Source organism: Protopterus annectens, chromosome 3.part0 (assembly GCF_019279795.1).
Source record: "Protopterus annectens isolate FY-2018-M chromosome 3.part0, PAN1.0, whole genome shotgun sequence".
NCBI classification, from domain to species: domain Eukaryota; kingdom Metazoa; phylum Chordata; order Ceratodontiformes; family Protopteridae; genus Protopterus; species Protopterus annectens.
Genome location: NC_056731.1, coordinates 1,597,891,252 through 1,597,913,939, shown reverse-complemented (window position 1 = coordinate 1,597,913,939; position 22,688 = coordinate 1,597,891,252). Strand labels below are relative to the sequence as shown.

The 22,688-nt window shown below is 38.2% G+C and overlaps 1 protein-coding gene across 1 annotated transcript in view; it reads right to left on the bottom strand.

The window, feature by feature from the left end:
- The window catches only part of MATN2 (matrilin 2), a 658,816-nt gene that overhangs the window by 2,896 nt on the left and 633,232 nt on the right, over positions 1 to 22,688 (bottom strand). The window lies entirely within an intron of this gene.

Here is a 22,688-nt window from a genome sequence, read left to right as displayed (position 1 = left end):
GTGCCAACACAAATGTAGCTGCAAACATTATACATCATTTTTAATATATCTAGTCATTGCCAGTCAGCCATTACATAGCTCATTCAGATCCTGCCTTCTTTTAAACATTGTTCCTCTTCTGCTTGTAGTGGTCCCACATTTCCCATTTTTTCCTGTGTAATTTTCTCCTACAATTTTCTAAAGATCCCAGTTCCAGTTGTTTTCTCTCTGTTACTATCTTTGTTACATCTAGTAAAGTTGGTTTAGACTTTGATTTCCATTTTCTAGTTATTGCTTTTTTGGCAACCATCATACAGCAAGGCCTTACTATGTCTAAACAATTCCAACTCTGTATCATAGCTCAAAAAAAATAATTTTCCTAGTCACTCCAATTTGCTCACCCAGCATCTCCGACAGAGCAGTCTGCAGGGAATCTTTAAAGTCAGCCAACTCATTACATTCCCAGAAAATATGTTCCCAATTACCTCTTTATTCTCTATCACATCTCCAAGTTTATTCCCTATCACATCTCCAATGTTGGAGACTCCAACATTTGCTGTCCACCTGAAGAAAGGTTCTTTGGAGCCTGCTTAGGGTATAAAAATATCTATGTAACCACTTCCAGGCAAATATCCTAAATCTTCTAGATTTTTGTTGCATATTTGGGAGACATACATATATCTCCCATTGTTTCATTGTGAATTGCTTATCCAATCATAGGTTCATAAGTGTTTACTAGGCTAACAACTGCAAGGGCCTTTTTAAGCCTAGACATGCATCCCAAATCTCTAAAAAGTTCTGAAACCCCTGATAAATGTAAGCAGGGCCTGGGAGATGAACCATTTTCCAGCTGCCTGTGTCCATTAGAGACATAGGGATGAATTTCCTGTTCCCCATCCAGATGTCCAAGTTGCACCTGAATTGGGTTAGGGAGGAACTCTGTTTCACATGGATGGGGATCCTGTTCCAGAGACGGGTAATTTCTGGGATACGTACCTGTCTGTCTAACAGGTCCTATTTATATCACAGGCAAGGTTTAAGTCTTTAGAATGGGAAATTCTGGTGCTGTTTGTTTTGCAGATATTCAGGAGGTCCATCAGAGTGGGGTCTGACAATGTTCTGTATGCCAGGCATAGATCTCCCCTCAAAAGCCTGTAGGAGACAGAATACAAGGATAAAGCCTTGAGGTGGTATGCATAGGATGTTTTACTTAAGCCCTGTATTCTTTTAGTGAGGAACCTCTGGGGATGTTCCATTTGTTCAATATGCCTGGTTAGGTACATATCATAGGGGACATTGTACTCAGTGATAGGTCTGATGAATGCTGAACACAGTGGAACAATGTCTTCCTTGGACTTAGATGCCATATTTTTGTTTATAAGTTGTGGAATATAGAATGATTTCCTCACTACTATAGATACATGATGGTCAAAGGCTAGATTACTATCGATGTGTGTCCCTAAGGCCCTGTCTACTGGGACAACTCTAAGGAGTGTGTTGTCAATATGATAGTTACTAGGGGTGGATGACTTCCTGAAGGATACTGTTATGCATTTCCTGACATTTAGTTTTAGCCCATGGCTCTGACACCAGTTGTCTGTGCCAGCCCCTCCTGGAGAACATTTGTGTCAGCATTTGATTCTGTGACAGCTCCTAATTTGCAATCATTTGCAAATTTAGTCAGCCAGAGACCACTGACGTTGGCCTTGACTTCTGAGAAGTAAATGCTAAAAAGGAGTGGTCCAAGGACTGATCCCTGAGGGACTCCACTTGTGATTGGCCTCTTTGTAGAGGTGGACTCCCCAATTCTAACTTCTTGGGTCCTGTCTGTGAGCCAGTTGGCTATCCACCAGATGACATACGAGTTTGTACCTTACCTCCTGAGTTTGTCAACAATGCCTGAGTGGGGTATTGTGTCAAATGCCTTGGCCAGGTCCAGGTAGGCAATGTGAACCATTTTGCCCTCATCCATTGCTTTGGTGACCATCTCAAAGAAGTCCACCAGGTTGAGTAGGCATGATCTGCCCTTGACAAAACCAAACTGGGTTGAGTCCAGTATCTGGAGGTTTACTATATCATTATTGCTCATTTCCATGATAATTCTTTCCATGGCTTTACATATAAGACTAGTGAGACTTCTGGGTCTGTAGTTTCCAGGGTCTGTAGATGGCCCACCTTTGTGCAGAGTGATGACTGTTGCTGTTCTCCATTCATGAGGCATGAAGCCTTTTGGAGGCTATAGTTAAATAGCAATTCCAGAAGCCCTGATAGGTGATGTTACATGCTATTTAGAAGGCATCCTGGGATACTGTCTGGGCCCATTGATGCAGTGTTCTTGGCCTTAGAGACAGCATTCTCCCTAGTGATAGCAGGGGAAGTTATATTTGATGGTATCTCCTGAGGGAAGGTTGAGGGGGAGAGAGGGGTGTAGTTGGAGCTGAATTTATCAGCCAGTAGGTTTGCTATATCTTCTGACTCAGTATAGGTGGCTCCATTTACAATGAGCTCTAGATACAGTTGTGTATTGCCTTTGAGGTAGCTAAAGAATACCTTGTGGTTGTCATTGGCCTGGGAGGCTAAATTCACCTCAAATTTGGCTTTGGTGGGCTTTATTTGTCCTCTGAGATGGTTGTATAGTTTGACGAGAGTGCATTTATCCTGCTGGGTGCTGCACCTCCTAATTTCTGCCATGATTTTCTTCCTTCTGTTATGCAGCCTATTGGTTTTGTGATTCCACCAGGGTGGCTGTTTTTTTGAGTTAGTTCTGTACTTCTTCCTGGAGGATACAGGTGCTTCTATGCAGCTATTAACATGCTTATACATGATTTTTGTGAACAGTTCTGCATAGGCAGCAGTGTTCTCAGAGTTTATGGGGGTTTGAAATTTTCCCAGGTTAACTATTAATAGCAGGAGGTTAACCTTAGCGTAGTTCCTGAATATCCCAGGTTTATCTGGGGGTCCACATTTTATTTTTACTTCAAAGGATACCATTTTGTGGTCTGACCTTACCAGGGAAGACATTACAGTAGGAGGTGTGCAGCACTGTCCCATATTAGTGATGACCCTATCCAGTATGGCTGCACCCCTGGTCGGTGTATTGACTATCTGGTTCAGGGAGTTTGTGTTTACAAAATCCAGGAATCTCTGTGCCTGTATGTCTGGTGTCATATAGGATTCCCAGTTAATAGTGGGGTAATTAAAGTCGCTCATGAATATGGTATTGAGTTGGATGGTTAGTGTTTCTAATAAGTTTAGATACATGGCATGGGTTTCCTGGGTCATAGAGGGGGACCTATAGCTGGTAAGGAAGTGATATTGTATTTTACCTATGGTGATTTGAACATGGAGCAACTCAAGTGCATTGTCCTGTTTGACCAGCCTTGAGGTATATTTATTTCTGATGTAAATAGAGACACCTCCACCTTTAGTCCCTCTCTGTGTTTTAGCTGGTCTAAATGTGTGGAAGGAGTTATAATCTTGCACTGCTGGTGTGCTCTCCACTGCTTTAAGCCATGTCTCAGTGACTGTACAGATATCAGCATTCTCTAGGGTGCAGAGAGCTTCTAGGGAGTGGAGTTTTTTTCTTTAGACTCCTAGCATTGAGCAGTAATACTTTAAGATGTTCTTGGTTTTGATTTGGTATGTCAGAAGTACTTTCAGTTTGGCACTGCCTAATGGGGGAAGACAATGTTTTAGCTAATATTTGAAAGCCTACAGGGGAGAGGTGCAGGCCATCTCTAGCAAAGTAGCGTGGTCTGTTGACCATCTCATTCCAAACTAACAAATATTGCACCCCCTTTAGAATGACAACAGAAACTAAGCCAATTATTAAAGTCAATCATCTTTTATGCGTATTGTATCATCCTTGGAGAAGGTGAAATGCTGCTCAATTCTAGGCTCATACCAGCCTGAGACACATATTCTGAGAGCTCCATGATATCTCTCTTCATATAGTCTAGGGAGGTACTTCTCAGGTCATTTACTCCCACATGGACTATGACTGAGTTATACTGGTACTTGTGGTCCAGTGACCTGAGTGTATGCATAATATGGCAGATCCTAGCCCCTGATAAGCAACTGACTGACTTTCTTCTTACTTAGCCTGGTGAGAGGGACATCAATGTGTCTCATGATGTTGTCTCTAGTGACCAGAATTTTGGATTGTGTGGTAGCTTACCCTATGGGCTTAGAGGTACAGGCTCCATGAGATGTAGCTCTATGTGTTGATGTGGTTGTTTTTTTGAAAGAGTGCATTTGGGGCTCCTAAGGGTATTTGTTATGTGTACTTTGTCTAAGAGATCTTTGTGGTTTAGGAACGTTACATTTAAGTGCCTCAGCATATTTTATGTGGGTCTATATGTCTGCTTTGAATTGTGTGTGATAGGTGCAGCGTGTGTACTACTGACAACCTTACTGACATTAGGATTACTTTTATGTGAAAGCTTTGCCTCCAGTGACATTGTGTAAATACATCTCTCACATACCATATTAGTTTGTTTGAGAATTAACTGGTTGTCAGTAAACATGAGATAATTTCTACATTTCCTCAGGATGCCCATATCCACCAAGCTGGTAACAGGGATAGTGGGAAAGTTCATTTCCATGGAAAAAGACCCTTTTTTGTTGTTTAGTTAGTTGGAGTGAAGTGAGACTATCAATCAATGTCAGGTGTATCTGGTTTGCAACTCTGAGGACAGTGCTTGTCACTGCAAACTAGTTGTCCTGTGTGCAACTAGGTATTGCAGAAATTTCAGTCGTACTTTTACTGGAACAATGTCACTCAAGGTGTCTGAGTCTGTACAGGGCACGACCAAATACTTGAGGGGGAAACTGATACAGAGACCCTGAAAATTTAAGGATGAAGTATTAAGGCAGCTATTTTGAAGTTATAAACAAATCAAGCAGTACTTACTGAAAACAAAGCATTAGCTTGTCAAGAATGATTAAAAGAGGGGAGTCACAAGAATGGCTACTGCCTGGCTACTGCTAATGCTGATCTCACCACAGCTTCACTCTGCTGGGATACAATGCTCTTTTGCTTCTTCTCTCACCAGAAACAAAACATTAGCACCAATCCCAAGATGAGAAGCAGGCCACAGCCTGTTTGATGATTCATAGTATTGTCCCAGATGATGCAAGGGTCTGTAGGTTAGTTGTAGCCTCTTCCTGGTAGAGGCCTTGAATGGCAACCAGACCAATCAGGAATGTTAAGCACAGACACTCACTGTCCAACCAGAAACAGTCAGGAATCAATGCACTCTGCTACTTCTGTCACCAGGAGCAGAATATAAGCACAGATTCCAAGCTGTCACCTAAGAAGCAGTTATTCGGATTTCTGATAATCAGCAGTCTCCAGGAAATAATGTCCCTGTGATTCTGCTCTCTCCAGGAGAAAACAGAAGCACTAATCCCAAGATGACTACTGACCGACAATTCTTCCTAACCTCTTCTGATTCTTATAGTAATACAATATTTTATATCCTCTACTAGTTATTCCTTTCTTAGTGGCCACTACTGTTCTAGATTCTACTAAGAAGTCTACCAGAGCTGGCTTTTTGTTTAGGACGCCCCTATTTTTTGTCTTTGCCTGTACTCTGATATCAATCCTTGATATGGAAGTCAATGTCTCTCACCTGCAGTCCAAATATGTTTTAGCATCTTCCCATTCTATTACCTTTCCCTGTCTAATTATTTGCTGCCAATACCTTGATTCCTTTGCCAGTTTTCTCCAATATACCTATTGTCTGTATCCCTAATTGCAGTCACCCCTATTGGCAGATTCTCCTTTCTCCATTCCTGTATTAGGATAGTTGTTAGAATACCTTCTGCTACTTTATGAATGCAATATTCTGCATAATTATTGTTGTTCTCCTTAAAGGTTTGCATCCAAAATCCCAGTCTCTCCCTGTTACTTGAACTTCCTCCCCGTTTCTTCATCATCTCTTTCCATTCTGAGTTATAGTTTTCTGCTTGTGCTATGTATAGGAGCCTTAACTGTGTTGCTCTGAAATACCCCTTCAAATCAGGTAATCCCAATTCGCCCTGTTCTATTGGAAGAATAAGTTTATCCCACTTGACTCTTGCCATCTTCCCCTCCCAGATAAAATTATTCAACTCTTTTTTACTTACTATCCACAACTTCTCCGATAGTTGATAAAAATATGCCTGACCTGTATATAAGGCTAAAGGGACAATTTAACTGCTTGTATCTTACTATCAATATCCATATAATAGAGCTTTCATTTTCTCAGTGTTTGTAGTATATTTTGTTTGGTCTCTTCCCACATATCCTCAGCTGCTACAAAGGTATCATTTAATCCATACTCCTAAATACTTAATTTTATCATGTCCTCATATATATGGATATTGCTGAACCAATTTGTATGTGGGTGCACAATTTATTGCTATTACTTTTGTTTTGGCTTCATTGATTTTGTATCCCAAAAAGGTTTGAAACTTTTCCAATATGTTCCACAGCACTGTAATGTGCCTTTCTGGTTTTGTCAGGTATAAAATAATGTCATCTGCAAAAAGAGCCAGCTTATCTTGACTACCATACCAACTATATCCTTGAATTTCTGAGTCCTTCATTTTCTTTGCCAATGGATCTAAATATAATGCAGACAACTTCTCTTGACTACCATACTGACTATATCCTTGAATTTCTGAGTCCTTTATTTTCTTTGCCAGTGGATCTAAATATAATGCAACAAAGGGGAGAGAGAAGACCCCTGCCTAGTTCCTCTGCAAAAATTATCAGAGAGGACCCCACCCACTTTAATTTTCACCTCCGATTCCTCATACATCCTTCTAATCAACCTTATAATTTTTTCAGGGAATGCAAATGCTGCCATTGCTCTGCTCATAAAGTCCCAGCTCACTCTGTCAAATGCTTTCTCTGCATCAAGACCCACCAACAACAATGGTATTTTCCTCCATTCTGCTTCCCTCAGGATCATCACTGTTCTGTTAAGGTTGTCAAATGTTTGCCTCCCCTCCACAAAACCACACTGATCCATATCTATCAATTTTGGCATCACTTTTGGCATTCCTTTTGCCATTATAGACAAACACTTTATAATGATGATTTAGTATTTAAATGGGCCTGTATGAACCTGGATCTGATGGATCCTTACCCTCTTTAGGTATTACAGCTGTCACTGCTTTCTTCCAGGATGTTGGTACTTCTCCTCTTAAAATACTGTTAAACAAAACCTTCCAGATTTGTATCAGTTTTTCCCTCCTAGTTTCCAAACTTCCACAGAAATACTTTCTATTCCTGAGGACTTTCCTGTAGATTGGTTATACATCACCATTTTTATCTCATATCTTACTATACTGTTAGTAATTTATCCTCCTCTACCTCTAGCCTGGGCATGTTTAGTTCTTCCATAAACATTTCCATTTGTACCTTTTCTTAATTTTCATATTTCTCTGCTTTGTACAGACTTTCATAGAATTTTCAAAGTATTTTCAATACTTCTTCAGGATCCCTTGTTATCTTCCTTGTTATAGGCTCCCTTAGGGTGGTGACAGCCCTTTTATTTTCTGTTGCCAGTGTCATTGTGCTAAAAGTTTTTGTGCCTTAGGGTTATTATCAAAAAACAGTTGTTTAACAGCAATCTTTCTAAACTCATGCATATTATTAATGTAATCCCTTATTTTCTGTTTAGCATTCTGCAGTTGCTGATCTTCGCGTTCTGTGAGATTCCTCCTATTTTGTAGTACTTTAATAATTGTCAGTCCCTCTAAGTAATTCTTGCTATTTCTTAACCATATCTCCCTTTCTTTTATTTCCACCCTATTCTTAAATTCCACTTTAGTTTTAACCCACTCCCTAGCCATATTTTCAGAAGAAATTTCTAACAGATAGGTGGGGAAGCACCATTGTCTTGTTTTTATTTCATTATCCTGCATTTTTATTTTAATTATTATTGGCACACGATCTGAAATAGTTATTGGGTGCGTATCAAGACCTCCAATTAAATGCATATGTTCCTGTGAAATGTATATTCTGTCTAGCCTAGTCCAGTTTTTGTATCTTGGGCAGTAGTATGTAAATTCACTCCGAACTCCTAGTACTGAATTCTCATCTTCCATGCCAAATGTTATCATAATTTTTTTTTTAAAAATCTACCCTCCTTTGTTATATTTTCCTTTCTGGGCCCCCTAGACACATCTTCACTGTTCCAAATCAAATTCCAGTCCCCACCTACAAGTAATATTCCTTTCTGAAAGCTGATTATTTCTCCCAGAATTTTCTTAAGCTCCATTATAACAGTTTTTGATGGAATATAAATACATGCCAGTGTAATCCTTCTCCTTTGCCAGTAGCCCCTTAATACTATAAATCTTCCATTACTGTCTTTTATATTTTCTTCTATTACTAATGGAGCTCCTCTTGCAATTAATATAAGTACTCCTCTCTTCCTTTGCCCCAGATATTCTGCTGAATAACTATCTTGAAAATCTTTCTTTATCAAATTCACATGTTCAGTTCTTTCCAAGTGTGTCTCCTGGAGCACAGCTACTTGGACACTACATTTTTTAATATAATTCACTACTCTTTCTTTTTTGTATTTATCTGAGACCATTAACATTTAAACACATTATAGAAAGAATCATGTTCTTGAAGGACTATTCTTCCCACCAATTATGTACAACAGCTTTTTTGTTAAATGTATGGTTCCAGCTTTTGTATTCAATGCATGCACCATTTGTCAGGTTAATTTTTTTATATAATTGTTTCTTGTCATCTCCATGTGAGCCTATGTCACATCTTGCAGAATTGTTTGTTTTATTGAAAACCCTCAAACAAAAATACACATACCCCCGTAAAACCTAATAACTTAATAATAACACACAAAACTGTGTACATAACACTGGTGATCTGTGTTCCTCGTGTCAAAAGTTGGATGATTTGCTTAACCATTGTTAGAAGTAAATCTAAGCTTAATGATGATTGCACTTGTGCACTTGCTTGGCATGGCTTGGAGAACTGTTGTTTCATACATTAATGACTCGACTGATGAAATAAATAATGTTAGGAAAAGAACAAGTAAAACACATTTAAGAAATGATGCATCCATTATCTGCAAAAAACATTCAACCCCTATGAACAAGACGATGCCCCAAAAAATTTTGGAAATCTGGATGCAAGTATTCAGCAATCTGAGGATCCAGTTTGTTTAGAAAGAAAGAAAAAAAAAAGAAAGAAAAGAAAACGTTCACAACAAATAACAAGGAAGAAAAAGAAACTGATTAATGACTGTAAAGGAAAGACTACGTAGTAAAAAGGACACTGCTTTGTTATGTAACACACGGGTTACAGGAAATGATGATATTTTTCTATCAGAAAACCTTCAATCTACAGAAAAAGAGATAATTTTTCCAACAGAGAAGCTAGAAAAAAAGAGGCAAGGCCAGGTGAAAAGAAAGAAATCAAAATTGAATGGGGAAGGATTGAAGAACATTACTGTTAGAAAAAAGAAGAGAAAGACAGATGCTGACTGCATGGCTCAAGCTGTGGATTTACACTACCAGCTGGATGAGAATTTAATACACAATGAAAACAGTGGGATTAATAAGACTAATGGTGATGATCTATCCTTCGTAACAACTGGCAGATATAACTGTATTAGAAGCTGAAGATTCTTCAGAGCTGGCCAGCAAAGATACTGTTGTAATTGGAGATTCAATTATTAGAGGAACTGATACTTATATCTGCAGAGAAGATAATGAACATTGAATACTGTTATGCTTGCCAGGAGCAAAAATAGACAATGTGAGACAAGCCTTGGAACGCCTTAATGTAAGGAAGTACAGATATATTTTTATTCATGTTTAATGTCATCCACAAGGATTCTCTGACTTTTAGTAGGGAACTGACAGCCCTCTTAGATAGTACAGCTTGTACAGGTGTTAGGACGTATTTTTTACAAATCACCTATAGAAAGGATAGTCAGGTCACTGTGAATGAAAAGATTTTTTGGGTAAATACCTACGTGGAAAAAATGTCTTGTTTTAAAAAAATAGAAATGTGTAGAGCATCCAAGCCTGGTTTTGGGTACACATGGGTTCAGACAGTATGGCATGCATTTGTCAAGATCAGGGAAGAGAATTTTTTGCAGCAGATATAGTGCAATATTTGACAAATACTAGAAGTCTAAACCTCAAAATGCACTCTCTCGAGGCACTCCTAAAAATGGAGAACATCGATATCTGTGCAGTAACTGAGACCTGGTTCAAGGCTCCAGAGAGCACCCCTGCAATACCAGGCTACAACTCTTACCACACTTTTTGGCCACCAAACCAGGACCGAAACACTAAAGGTGGAGGAGTGTCAATATTCACCAAGGATATTCACACCACCAGGCTAGTTGGCCAACACAATGTGTCTGAAATTCTCCAAGTGCAACTAACACTAGGTAAGACTGCAATCCAAATTGTAGCTTGCTACAGATCCCCCACCATACCCCAAGATTCTCACTACACCTTTCTAAACATACTGGAAAATATTAAGATAGAACCAAACACCCTAATACTGGGTGATTTTAACTACCCTGCCATTAACTGGGAAAACTACTCATGTCCCAACACCTTTGCGGAATGGTTCTTGGAATTCATAAATTCCAATGCCCTGGATCAACTAATCCATAGTCCCACCAGGGGCTCCAATATCCTAGACCTGGTCATTACCAACATGGGAAATCAATGCTCCATACCTATGGTCACCCTCTCGTTAGTCAGGTCTGACCATAAGCTAATCACCCTTAACATCCCCATCCCACCCCCACCCCCCAGTAAAGAAACCACCATAAAAACTTCTCCAAAGCCAGCTTCATGCTACTCAAGTCAGAAGTGACAAACTTCATGACACCCATGCAGACGGAACTGAAAATTCAACTGCTGAATCCTACACTAAGGCACTGCGAGCACATCCACTCATGCATGAATCGTGCCATCCCAAATAGAACCAAAATGCTCTCATCCAAAAAAAGGAAGCCAATCTGGTGGTCCCCTGCCATAAACAAACTTTACAACAAAAGGAAGAAACTTTTGCAGAAAAGAGGAAAATCCCAGGATGCAAAAACTCCCTTACTAGCCTCAGTAAGAAACTGAGATGCCTCATAAAATCCTCCAAAGCTAGTTACGAAAATAAAATTGCCAAAGATTCCAAAGACAACCACAAAGCATTCTATAACTATGTCAAGAATCTAAATGGCAATGCTCAGATCTGCTCTGAGCTAAAACAGAATGGCATTAAATATACTGATCCGAAGGATATTGCCAATATCCTGGCAGATCGATTCAGTGCCAACTTCACCCCCCTCTCTCCCCCTAAATGGCCCATCTCAATACCAGAAGATTGCCAAATTCCAGTAATAACGGCCACACAGGTACAAAATGCACTCTCTAAAGCCAAGAATACAGCATCCATGGGACCAGATGACATCCCGGGCTGTGTACTACATGAACTACAATATGAAATGGCACCTCACCTAAGTGTCATGTTTAATCATAGCCTCACCTCAGGTTTCGTGCCCACTGAGTGGCGCAGAGCTACAGTTATCCCAATCCACAAGGAGGGATCCACCTTGGATCCCGGAAACTACCGTCCCAGCAGTCTGACAAGCCTTATCTGCAAGGCCATGGAGCGTATTATCATGGAACTTATAAACAAAGACATTGGCAACCTTCAAACACTGGATCCCACCCAGTTTGGGTTTGTGAAGGGCCGATCTTGTCTCCTGAACCTGATTGACTTCTTTGAATCAGTCTCCAGAGCCATGGACAAGGGTAAGGTGGTCCACACAGCCTATCTAGACCTTGCCAAGGCCTTTGACACCATCCCCCACTCTGGAATCATAGATAAACTTACTAAGTTGGGCATTAATCCCTATGTCACCTAATGGGTTGCTAAATGGCTTACTGATAGAACCCACACTGTAAAAGTAGCCGACTCCAAATCCTGCTCCAGACAAGTGACAAGTGGAGTACCTCAGGATTCAGTCCTGGGGCCGCTCTTGTTTGGCATCTACTTCTCTGAAGTACAGGTCAACACTAAGGGACTCTGGCTAACAAAGTTTGCAGATGACTGCAAACTGGGAGCCATTATTGAATCCCCAAATGATGTGGATACTCTTCAAAAGGGCCTTACAGAAACAGATGCTTGGTGCCAGAGCCATGGGCTCAAGCTCAATGCCAAGAAATGTATTGTTATCCCTTTGGGAAAAACATGTATCCATGAATTACCATATAGGTGGCAGTACACTAAACACAGAAAGTGTGATAAGAGACTTAGGGACACAGGTGGACAGTGGTCTCACCTTCGATAACCACATCGCCACAACAGTCAGAAAATCCTTCTATGTGGCACACCTCATCACGAAGGGCTTTTCATCCAGAAAAAGGAGGTCATTGTCCCACTGTACTCATCCCTCATTAGACCCATTATAGAATACAACGCCCCATTTGGTATGTACCTCTCAAGACATCTGCAACAACTGGAAAGGCCTCAGAAATACCTCACTAAAAGAATCACAGGCCTAAAGCAGATGACCTACGCTGACCGCCTTAAAAACTCCAGCTATACTCTGTCGATATCGCCTACTCAGAGGTGATCTCTGCTTAACATACAAGGCCATGTCAAACCCAGAGCTGTTGGACATGCTACACTTAAAGAAATCCCAATCCCTCAGAGCTACACGCCCAGGGATCTAAACCTTGTCATCACAATAAACAAAACATGCTGGAGGGATAGGTTCCTGACCCAGAGACTCCCCAGACTCTGGAATAGATTGCCCATACATGTCAAGCAGAGTGCCTCTTTGGACCTCTTCAAGAGGAACCTTGACGATTGGATGGGAGAAAGGAAATTCACCCCAGGGATCACGTCAGTCGCCCTGCTAGACAGGGGTCCAGGAAAGTAAATAATGTGGAAAGAAATAGCCAGGGAATTGTTATGGCTAGGCTTGTATAGGCCCTAGGGCTGATAGCCTAGTACCAACCTATGAACCTATGAACCTAAATACTAGGCAGGATTTTTGCCAGGCCAAAAATTTAACAGTTCACAGATAGCATTTGATGCATCTGTGATGGTTAATGCTAGGAGGATTAACAATAAAGTTTTTTATTGGAAAATTTACTACATTCCCACAAGATTGATGTTGTTATTGTTTGTGAAACATGGTTAAAGAACAATGACTGGAAACCAGTTCTGTCAGGGTATAAATATTTTTACTGTAACAGACATTCTAACAAAAAATCAGGTGGATTTGTTATATTAGGGATTAAAGATAATTATGAGACTTGTGATTATTACATGTTCAATGATAACACAAATACTATAGACTGTGCAACTGTGACAATAAAGGCAACCCTGGAACATATAACAATTGTTGGAGTGTATAGATCACCAAAGTCAAGTGCAGATGACCTAGAATAATTTATACATTTTTTGCATGAAACACAGAGGGAAGAATAATATTAGTTGGGTACTTAAATTTACCAGAAGCAGACTGGACTAATATTGATTCGACAATGTTAGTAAGGAAATTATTCACAATGTATATTCAGGAACAACAATTCCTTCAGACTGTAAAAAAAAACTACCAGGGGACAGAACATACTAGACATTGTTTGTGCTTCTAAAAAAAATACTGTTACTTCAAGTCAAGTTTTACCACCATTGATATGCAGTGATCATAGGGTTATAAAGGTTAATTTGTTGCTAGATAATTTGGCCAAACTGAAATCTAAACCAATGCACAAAGGGTTGATTACAGATTATATGGAAGCAAAACAGTTACTATATAAAACTAACTGGAGTGAGGGGTTCAGTGTAAAAATTGCAGATGGAATGTGGAAAGTTTTGAAAGAGAAATTACTTGAGTGCAAAAAATCAAAAACAAAAAAATAACATCAGGATCTAGGCATACAACATATATTTATTTCCATAAGAACAAGATATTTGATTAAGACGATAGACAAAAATATAAGAAATGGAAGAGAGGTCAAACTACAACTTTGAAAACTGAAATAAATAAGCTGGACAAACAGATTAAGCATAGTGTGAGACAAGATCAAGAACATTTCTAAGAAAATTTATATAAAGATATTGAGCATAATAGGAAACCTTTTTATAGATACATAAGAAGTGGAAGGAGTAAAGACACAAATTGATAAACTGTGTGCAGATTCTATAATTTATTCTCAGACACAACAGATTATACATATATTTACAAAATATTATGCAAAACAGTTTGGCTCCAGAAAAGGGGTAATAAGTTGTCCTAGTGACATTCTGGTAACCCCAGATACTGGAATTAAATTAGATTATATTGAAAAAGAACTACGCAAACTGGATCCAAACAAAGCACAGGGAGGAGATGGAATTAGTAATAATGACCTGAGAACACTTCAGCAAGAACTTACGGTACCATTATATCTATTATTCACTAGGTCATATAAATAGGGGGAGGTTCCTCAAGATTGGAGACATGCGCTTATTAAATCTGTCTTCAAGGGAAAGGCGAGTATAACAAACCCAGAGTCATATAGGCCCTTAAATCTACTTTCATGTTGTGGAAAAATAATGGAGAAGGTAATATTGGATAAGTTATTGTCAGAACTGCCTAGGTTGGGACTTGAAACCGTATATCAGCATGCATATGTTGAAAACAGATCTATTACCATCTGTAACATGATGTTCTATAACAATATAATAACAGCTATGAATGAAAAATTATGCTGTGATGTAATTTATATGGATTTAACTTCAGCATTTGACAGGGTCATACACAAAACACAGAAAAAATAAATTAGTATAACTAGGCATTGATGTACTCTTGATAAGATGGATAGCTGCATGGCTTACAAATAGGACATGGCAAGTGTCATACAGCAACTGGACAAGTGAAATCCTTGGTTACAGTCAGGGTGTCCCACAGGGCTCTGTCCTAGGCCCTTACTTGTTTAAATTGTATCTTTCAGACCTAACTTTTTCATCTGAGGTGTTGTACTGTCTATATGCAGGTTACCTGAAATTGGGTAAACTGATTACATGTGTTACAGATAAGGCATGTCTGCAAAATAACTTGACTAAATTGACCATTTGGGCACAGGAGAATAATATGCTGATAAATACATCAAAAACTAAGCATATGAGATTTGGGAGACATAAATTGAAAGGTGAGTATTTAATACAGCACACAGTGATTGGAACTGTAGATTCATTTAAGGATATGGGTTTATGGGTAGATTCAGCTATGAGTTTTTTCTAATCATATCAACCAACTGGTTAATGATAGTTATAGAACTATAGGTTGCATAAAAAGATTTATAAAGTCTTGGAAATAAAAAATGATGATGTCATTGTTTAGTAGTTACATTAGACCCAAATTTGAGTATGGAATAACTATATCGAAACCCTATAAGAAAATAAGCATGAGTAAACTGGAAAAAGTACAGCGGAAATATACCAAGAGCAGCCACGGATATGAAAATTTAAGTTATTAAGAAAGACTACAATATCTGAACTTGTATAGTGCCTCTTACAGATATCTAAGAGGAGATCTTATTCAAGTATATAGGGAATTTAGAGACGACTACCTCTGGGAATGTTTGGGGTTACCAAAAAGTACATGAGAATCATCAGACAACCTATGTTGAAGATTTTATAGGAATGAGAAGTGTGTTAATTGGTTCTCTGACAGAGTAGTTGATGCATGGTGTGAAGGCTGGCAGCCTAGCTAGAATTTTGTAAATAATTCTATTTCCTTGTAAATATTAATATGATCCACAGGCTTATTTGACAAATGTAAGAAATATGTGTTATCTTCTGAGCTTCAAAACTGTAACCACAGTGCACCCTGTTGACAAATGTAAGAAAACTGTGTTATGTCCTGAGCTTCAAAAATGTAACCACAGTGCACCCTGCTGGAAGAAAGCTGATAAGTAAAGGATGTTATGACTGTGTGTGATGTCCAGCTAGGAGATAGGATGTCTGCAGCTAGAAATTCTTTCTATTGTCCTAAGACAGAGATACTTACTAGGTTTCACATGTAAAGTGTCTTTTATTGCTGTGGCAAGTGCAGATCAAAAAGAAATGTTAACTTTTGACTTCTGTTAGCCTGGGAACTAAATAAGAGAAATGACAAGAATGATGTAATCTGAAATGACTCAGCAGTAATGTGTATTATCAATTTTAGGGCTATCTCAGAAAGAAAGTATGGCATTTTGTATTTTGTTCTGAAGCTGACAACAACTCACCAGCATTTTGCCTTGTAAGTAAAGTTATTTAGATAGATAGAAATATAGCTAGATTAGTCTAGCTGTTTTCTATATTTATGTCACACTGTCCTACAATGTTGTTTTAAAGTATTTCCTGTGATTTCTGAACTCTCTATTGTCACTGTGTTGAATTATTGAGTATTATCTTGTGTTTTTATTATTTATTATTAAATTTATTTAAACCCATTAACTGTGGCTGTTTTGTGTAGAGATAATTTAAACTCTTAAGGAGTACTTGCATGTATTTGGTGATACTGTATAGGCCACTCCTAAATAGCCTTCAAGTCTCAGTCACACTTGCCTATTGGATAACAGTAACATTGCACAGTAGAATTGGACACCCTTTGGCAAGGGCCTTTAGAGTAGCTGATAAGAATAGTAGGTGGCAGTGGATTACTACCTTATAGCCTGGGAAGAAGGGGGCATAGCTAGTGAACCTGTGCCAGCCTTCCCCAGGAGTGTCTGTGTGTTTGTATATAAATCAAATCTCAAAGTGTGTCTGTGTCAGCTACATGGGCAGGGACACAAAGCAGTACCCTCTCGGTCCAACGAGTGGAGGTTTTGGCTTAACTACTTGGCTGACATCTGAACCCTGTAGCTTTGCCAGTGGGGAGTCTAATTGGGGATCTGGAGAGAAAGGGAGAAATGAGCCCCAGACTTATTGTGATCTCTGTGTGCTCTTAAAGGAAATTGTACTTTACTGTGTGTGTACTCGCTATCCTCCCAATGTGGACACCCCTCATTGGTGCTAATGATGAGGATTGAGGCTCCTCGATTACTGGGCCAGCGCACGTGACGTCACACATAGAACAGACTACCAAATTACATTAAAGTAAATATTAGTTTAGATATTTTTAAGAACAGCCTGAACACATTATGGGAACAAGTGTTATGATATATTGGCAAGCTAGAAGGGCTTTTAATGCCTGTGCTTGAAATATTTGTATGTATGTATGTATGTCTGTATGTCTGTATGTATGTATGTATGCGTAATAAGAACAAGCATTCTGAAATGATAACCACACCTACAGGCTAGAGATGCCCAAAAAGAAAGGCCATTCATGGTAAGATGCATGATACAGCCTGTGCTTTTAGTAAATGCTATCTGATTTTTGTCTTATCTTTATAGCCCTCCCAGCAAAGAAAACAATTGAATGCTTTCAGTAAATATTTTCTCCAAGCCATTTGTCTTTATCAGATTGTCTTCTGGTGACATGCAAACTAGACACAAACTGCTAAGGTTACATTGTTTACCAGAAAAAAGCCTTATAATATTCTATATTCTTTTCAATTTACATGTTTTGTAATATGCTTGTTGCTAGTTAAATCCCAGGGTTAACCCAATCATTTGCCTATGCAAGCATGAGAAAAAGCGCACTCATTTTTCTTTTGCCATGCTCTCATAACAAGACCCTCCCACCTTTTTTTCTCACATTTCAGTGCCTACATTTCTTAAAACTGAACAGGTAAAAAGAAGGGAGAAAAAGAAAAAAAGCACCTGTTTATATTAATATCCACATTACATTAAAAAAGAACTGAAAAAGCTTTTCTTCATAGCTTGTCAAGAAAATCATGCAACATTTAAACATTACCATCAAGAGAAGAAAAGATATTTGTTTTACTTATAGTTAACTTTCTCCCTTCTCCTGCCCTCTCCAAATTAGTTCTCTGAAGCTTAATGACATAACGTAGGGCATATGCTTTAAAGTTCCCTACTAATTTAGCAAAGTTCACAAATATCCAATATTTCTAAATCCTCTTGTTCTGCTATGTTTCACAAATATAATTAATGCTTTGTAATCCCACATTTGTTTGTTTGTTTACAAGTAACTGATTTTTTTTCTCCAAACATTAATAACATGAAGCAGGCTATAAGCTTTAAAGTTCCCTACAAGTTTAACAAAGTCTAAGGAAGTTCAATATTTTCAGATTTTCTTGTTCTGTCACATTTCACAAGTATAATTATTGCTTTATCATCCCAGAATTGTTGATTTCCAAGTTACTAGCTTTAATCCTGTTCATCACCATCCCCCAAATCCTGTCTCTTTTTAATTTGCAACACATTCCAGATTATTCTAGTTGATTCTTATGCTAGTACTCAATGTGCAGTCATCTTAGAATCCCCAATAAATGGAAGTATTGAGACTGGGTGCTAGTTCCCCAGATCACATGACTCAAGAAATTAAGAACAGAGGTTGTACTAACCTCTATTAATGAAGATGGTAGTAAATGCAATCCTTAGTGATATTGGCATGCACTTGAAAATTCTCAATAAGATATTACCAGTTTGATATGTTCATGATGTAGTCAACAGTGTGTAGGAAAAATGGTTGAAATGACTTGCATGATCTGTGCCTAGATAATATATTCAAACTTAGTCCAAAGAGTCAGTAGAGTCCCTATCAAGACCAGCATGCTCAGAGAATGATTTGGGAGGTATTATCTACTGTAGGTACTCATCAGCAATGAATCACACTGATGCTTTATAAGCTGAGGTTGAAAAAAAAAACAAACATTCAGATTGGTTGAAATGCACAGCTAGTGCATGATGTAAAAAGTTGGGCCAGGTAACTGAATGCAACAGAAATCTTGGTGGACCAGAACTCTTGTCGGATATTTTTGACTGGTAGACTGAATAATGATCACACTGAATTTACACGAACTCTAGAGGATGCAGTCCCTCATCTTCTGCATTTCAAATTCTGTGTCTGACTCTAACTCATGACCATGCTAACATTTTTGAACACTAATAGACATGGAATAAACACACACATAATGGGTTAGTGGAGTCCCAATCATAGCATGTAGCTTGATTATAAGTTTGCACCTGCAGTCATGCAAAACTAACCAGCTTGGGTAACTTGGCACTGAAATGATGGATAAGCCAATGAAGTCCTGCAAAAAAGTTTTCCTATTACCTAGTTATTAAATGAGGTAGCATCTGCTATTTGCTCTGATTCTTAGGATATATTTATAGGAAATGGTACTCTAGCTGATAATCAGAACCACATGATAAAAACAGATGGCATCTTGTCCACTGATAATTCCCGGCTTGGATATGGATAACAGATGGACGTGGAGGTGTGGCAGCATTCAGGTGATGCCAACATTCTTAAGTCAGACCTCTGCTATAATAAAAAATCAGGATGGTATTACATAAGTCAGAAACAAGATATAATTACTGTGTATTGATCTGGTATTAAACAGTGACATAGGCAAGGCCACTGAAACAAAGCTTATGTCTCTGCAGTCAGTGGTGAAAATATATCTTCCTGGATATTATACAAAGTCAGAGTGGATACCTGTCACTGTTTAACAAATTTGCTAGCTGCTCTAAGTGAGCATCACCGGAGCTCCCTTTGCCCTGTAAAAAACAATATCCAACTATTCACAACTTAGTTTTGCAGATGGTGATAACACAGGGTAACTAAAAGAAAAAATAAGAAAAGAAAGTAGCAAGGCCTTCGTCATAAAAAAATATATTGGTAGACAACTATGCTGTTTGTACAATAACATAGCAACCAAAATTGTGATCCATTGTGTTAAAATAAAGATAAATGCAAAAAAAGATCAAATTTCTACAACAGAAATTTGATCAAGCACCCCAATATTAAAAGTGAATGTTATTGCAGGTGCAATGATTTCTGTTAGTTAATTAGTAAAATAATAATCAAAACAATAATTTTACCTGATTGATAATAAAGAATTATGGAGAACAAAGAATTTGGATTATTGCTTCTGAGAAAACAAAACAGAACCCACTCCGGATACCATTAATAATAATAATAATAATAATAATAATAATAATAATAATAATAATAATTTATACCAAGAATTACCAAGTCTGAAATGTTCAATGTCACTCAGATGTGTTTCTTGTCCTAATGTACAAGAACTCCTTGCAGCATTTTACAAGGTTCAACAGATCAGCATGCTTCCATGATAAATCTGCAAACATTGTTTGTACAGCAGATGCAGAGGCATAATGGTTAAGGTCTTCACTTCACAGATGTAGGACCTAGGGTTTGAACTTGTCACTGTCTGTAATTTTTCTGATATACACAAAAAGAATGATCGTCTTACATGATGTGACAGACCATTAACATTCCAAGATAAGGCTGCAAACATTACTGATATAACAGAAACAGTGGTAAAATAGTTAAGGTCATCACCTCACAAACACATGGTTCATGATTCAATGCTGACCTCTGGTCACTGTCTTTATTGAGTTTGCATGTTCTATTCATGTCTTTGTGGGGTTTCTCCCAGTTCCAAAAGTGATGGACATTTCTTCCTGTTGAACCTAAGTGGTAGGCCAACAGAATGCATTCTAAAATGAACAGAGTGACGGCAACCATCACAGACAATAGGTGGTGCCTTTCAGAAAGAGCGTAGACAAACTTTAGACATTAGCTATAGTGTGCAGTATCCTCTAGCTAAGAGAACACATATGCCATGGACCCATGTTAATGGTGACAGGTTCTATGCAGCCCCTATCAGGTAGTATGTGTTTGTCAAAAAAACTAGCACCCTGGGCCAATAAACTACTGGACAGCTAGTGGTCAATTGTTCAATCTAGACTAGCTCTATTGAGTGTTGAAAGTAAAACCAATTTTCCTTCCAAAAATGAGCAAAGAATTATTGCACTGAATACACATTAAATGACAGGACTCAGGTTAGAAGTGAATGACATTATTATAAGGAGGAGACTGGATATTCTGTGTATTCAGAAGACAGAAATGCAATGCAGCAAAGCTCCATGCATGGGTTATAGTTTCTGATAATCATGGGAGGATGTCCTGGAAATTGTGTAGGAACTGCAGTGAGAAAGAGCGTTTTGAAGGCAGTGAGAAATACCATCAGAAATGATGACAAACTCAGAGCAATCAGACTATGTGTTATTGAGGTTTTTGGAAGTTATTTTTTATTGCTGGGAATGCTAGTTGGGGATTATGAATGGATTAGACAGATGGGTTGCTGCTGCTTGTTATGGCTGTATATACTAGTGAGTTACTTTAATATAAATGGTTGTTACACATGGGGAGGTTAGGGTGGTGGTCCAGGTGTTTGGGACTAGTTAAAGTATGTAGTTATTAGATGGCTAAAGTTCTTTCACTTTTTGCATGTGGAGAGGCTACTAAAAATAAAATAATACTGGCTTTTTGGCTGGAAAGAATATGTCTAGTGGCAAGTTGACAAGATGGAGTCAGTGTGATCAGGTCTACATGCTGCTCCTCTCTGCACTATAGGGACAGTTTTGGCTTAATTTTGGACAGGAAAAGAAGTTAACTTAATAGTTGTCATGTGACTACAACTAAGTGTTTTCAGTGCCACTTAAGAGGCTTTACTTTTGTTTTTGAAGATGTTTATGTGCTGGAATGGTGAAAGTGTACAACTGTACTAGTGAATGCACTAACATAGCTCTCAAACTCTTAGCACAAAAAAAATCTGGACAAAGCCAAAAATAATGGGGGAAGCCCCAAAATATGGACACCTTTTAAATATTGCTCTTATAAACTTGGAAAGTTGTCAGAATAAAAGGTTTTGTGTTACCATGCATTTTCTTAAGGAAATGAAGTGTGAAATTCAAATGCCTGTCATAATTTAGTGAATTCGATCCTCACTGATTTGCCACAAAAATCCAGAAGATCACAAATTTTATGAGGAACAGACCAAAAATATGAGGCAAAAATCTGGAGATTCTGTGAAAATTTGGACAGTTAAGAGGTATGATCACTAGTATAACCCTTACAATCAATGCTAATAATAATAAGATCAACATGAAATTTTACTCAGTAAGTTATTTCTTCTTTCCTTCTATTCACCTTCTAGCCCTCCTCTAATTCTTTTCCTTCATATTCAGGGTTTTTTCCCCTTGCTTCTAGTACTCCTCTAACTTTTCTCCTGTTCTTTCCACTCTACTTTATTTTATTTTACTATACACTTCTTCTTCTTTCGGCTTTTCCCGGTTAGGGGTCGCCACAGCGGATCACCTGCAGTTTTATAAAGCTCACTTCCCCTTCCATCTCCACTATGTGTAATTTTCTTTTCATCTCCATTTCTTCTTAGAGACTTTTGATGTATATATAAACCCTAATATTATTGACATCCTCAGTCTATAACTTTCCTTTTTCACTTACAAAAAATAGTCACCAGAACTGAACTACCATTTATCTAAAACATAAATGCTTTTGTTGCATCTTGCTATATAATATCTGATTTGCTGTTTAATATGACTGTAAATACATCTTGTCCAAATGCTCTGACCTGAAATGTTTATTTGTATTGCTTCTTAACTATTTGAAAAACAGTTATATTTTTACTATTTAGGTTTCTATATGTCATATTTGTCTGGAGATTTTCTTCTCAGGTCTCTGCTGAAAAAGGACATCTACCCAGTCAGACTTTCTCAGTTA